Genomic DNA, 3,267 nt, shown 5'->3' with positions numbered 1-3,267 from the left:
GCATCCAAGGATGTTGAGGAAGGAGAACAGCAGAAGGAAAGGACTTGCTGCTGGACTTGCTGGAGTGACTTCTGTCTCTGTATCCAGGCAGGGTTGATTTGAACCGTGGGTGATTGATGGAGCGGGTAGTACTTAATGAAATCTTAGGTTAAGAGATCCGTGCTCGGTTGATTCAGGACAACGCAAGGGGCAGAAGCCAGACTGGAGTGGGGGTCTTAGGGGTGGGATTAAAAGACCAGATCCCCAGACAGTGATTGCAGACAGAGGCTCCCATGTCTGCACGCAGCATGTCCCTGTATGGCTGCGGAGAGCATCTTCACAGACGCTGTTAATCACTTCTGATTGCATATAAATACCCTGCGGCTTAGGGTAAGGCATGAAGACTGCAAGCCCTGCTGCTCTCATGGCTGCTTTTCTCTCTCCCTTACCCTAGTTTGGGTCACAGGTTTCCCCAGCCCCGTGGGCAACCTAAGTGCCATGGTGTAGTGTCACCGTGTGAAATGCCGAGGCGTGGAGAAGTGGGGAGGCTTTGCAGATTGATCTGAAGCTTGCCCTGTCTGGGCAAAGTGAGTGAAATACTTCAAGGCACCGGGGTGGGAGGGAGTGTCCCTCCTCCCTGCTGCAGCTCTGGGCCCCGTATGTATAGCTCCAGCTGTGCACTGCGAGGGGCCAGGGGTGGATTCCTCCATATCAGGCTGACATATGATGGGGACACCCCTAGCACCTGCTGGTTTGGCTTTTCCAGGCTGCGATTTTGCCCCTGGGCGATTGCCATAACCGAGAGCAACCCAGGGCTGCTGCAATGCATGCAGGGGGCTGCACTGGGCCTAGGGAGATCCAAGAGGCTTCAATCCAGCTTTTCCCTTCATCCCCCCAGGCTGTGCCCTGGGTCCCGAGCGTGCATTTTGTCAGGCTTCCTCTAGGAACGGCTCGGGGCAGAAGCAGGGACATTACCAGGATTTTTTTTAGCGAGTACAAGCAGCTTTCCCCAGAAAGCTGTTGAGCCAGCGGATCCATTTGGTAATTGAGCCTTCCTGAGATTTCTGCTGGCAGGAGTCCTCCTTTTGTCAGCAAGGATGGGAAGCCAGAGTGAATCCCAGCTGACACTCAAAGTCTGCATTTTGGAGCACGATGCAGCCCCGGCTTCCTTTTGCAGAGCATCCTTAAGCACCCACATCCTCCCATAAGGCTCTTTGTGGTGAAATGGGGTGGAACAGAGCAGGGCGCCGGGTCCAAATATCTGAAAACAGCAGCAGAGACACAGAGCTAAGGTTTCCCCTCTCCCGACAGGAGTGACCCTGAAGTGGGACTTCAGCCGTGGAAAAAACTGACTCCCAAGGGTGGACACATGATTCAGACTGAGAGCAAGAGAGACCGGGGAGGCATGTCAATTGGTGGGTAGGGAGAAGGGCTGCAGCTTCAAACCACGAGCGTTATGGGGAATTGATGCCCTAATGAGGGAGCTGCTCAGTCATCCTTCGATGGTGGTATCAGAGCTAGCGCCTCTGCTTTATGAGACCTGGAGCAATGTATAAGAAAGGCTTGGTGGGATCATCAAACCACCTGGCAGAAGGTTAGCAGGAGTGGGAGTACATGGGGATGGATGCGAAATGCTCCGGAGAGAGGATGGGAAGAACCGAAGGTGGGAGTTTTGAGACAGCCGCTGGACCCTGATTCTTCCTTGATGTCAGTCCCGAGTCCAGCATTGGGGCTAACTCATGGCTTTACCTGGTGCCACTTGAAGCTTTGATTTAAAGCCCCAAGTACTTGAGTTGGGGGCGGTGGTGCGGGGTGGGGGGGTTAAGCCAGTCTGATACCAGGGATGCCAGGTTCGTGAGTTTTGATACCTTAGGGCTGGCAATACCTCAGTCCTCATTGTCGTCACGTGCAAGATGCGAGTGGGCAGCGTGGGCAGAAGTTCGCTGGTGCTAAATTACCTGGAGCCGTGCGGGGAGGCGGGTTAGCACTGATGGCAAAGGGCTGCAGACCGCAGTGGGGATTGAAACCAGCTGGGCTTGCAAGAGAGGAAGACGGGGGGCTTTGCAACCCTGCAGACCCTGACGGAGCATTTTCGGGTAGACTTTGACTGAGCCGTTTGCCATCCTCCCCTAGATGTTTGACCTTCCCTGCTGAATGGGGCATAATTCTCTGCTAAATGCTCAAAGATGGATTCAAAAGACATGCCCTCCAGAACGGTTGTCGTTTTCCACTCTGTTCCAGAGGACTTTTCCCCAAAGCGGGAGCTGCCTCGCTCTCTCCCCACACTACTTACTCCAGAGGAGCATCTCTCCTCCCAGGGGAAAGCGCAGCTCGCCTTGTTCTGCCTGGATTGTGTTTTGCAAACAGCCCCGATGCCCCACAGCCCTTCCATTCATCCTAATCGAGCGCTTTAATACAAATAGGCTCATTACCAGGAGCTAATGGGGCATGGACATTGCAACAAGGGAACCAATTCACATCAGGAATGCAAAGCCAGTCGATTTTATTTAGTTATTTATTTATTTTTGGCTTTAAAAAAGAAATAGCTGCAGAGGCTCCGTGACAAAGGGCTCCCCTAACCCATAAGGGGTGTTGAAGTAACCCCAGCCCCAGTCAACTGACCGGTCGAAGGAGACTGGAGCAGCCAGGCATCTGATGGACCGAGCTCCTTTCCTCCGCCCGCCGGGGGTCTGAATGCATGCCCACAGCCCTCCCCAGAAACCTTGGCAAGCAGATGGCTTCTGCAGAGTGCATGAGTTTTGGGCTCTTTCTTGCTGGAGAAGGGGCTTGAGGATCTTGCCAGCAGCCCCCTCTTGCATCTGTGTTAGCTTTGCCATGCCCGAGTCCAGGGTTGAAGTGGGCTGGGTCGTGCCAGGTGTATGCCTGAAGCTCCTTCCCAGTTCACCCCTCCCCAGATGCTCTTGTTTCAAGTCAGCCCCAATGAGGGAGGACCCCAACAGTCCGAGGCAGCAGGGTGGGTGGGAGCAGCTCCTCCCTGCTAGGGGCTTGTCTTGATAGCTAGATAGCTAGATATTTCTATCTATCTATCTATCTATCTATACTGGAAGATATCTATCTATCTATACTGGAAGATGTCTATCTATCTCTCTATCTATCTATCTATCTATCTATCTATCCATCCTGGAAGATATCTATCTATCTATCTATGTATACTGGAAGACATCTATCTATCTATCTATACTGGAAGATATCTATCTATCTATCTATCTATCTATCTATCCATCCATCCTGGAAGATATCTATCTATCTATCTATCTATCTATCTAT

This window comes from Crocodylus porosus, unplaced genomic scaffold (genome assembly GCF_001723895.1).
Source record: "Crocodylus porosus isolate Cpor-Errol unplaced genomic scaffold, CroPor_comp1, whole genome shotgun sequence".
Lineage (NCBI taxonomy): Eukaryota > Metazoa > Chordata > Crocodylia > Crocodylidae > Crocodylus > Crocodylus porosus.
This window is presented reverse-complemented; position numbering follows the sequence as displayed.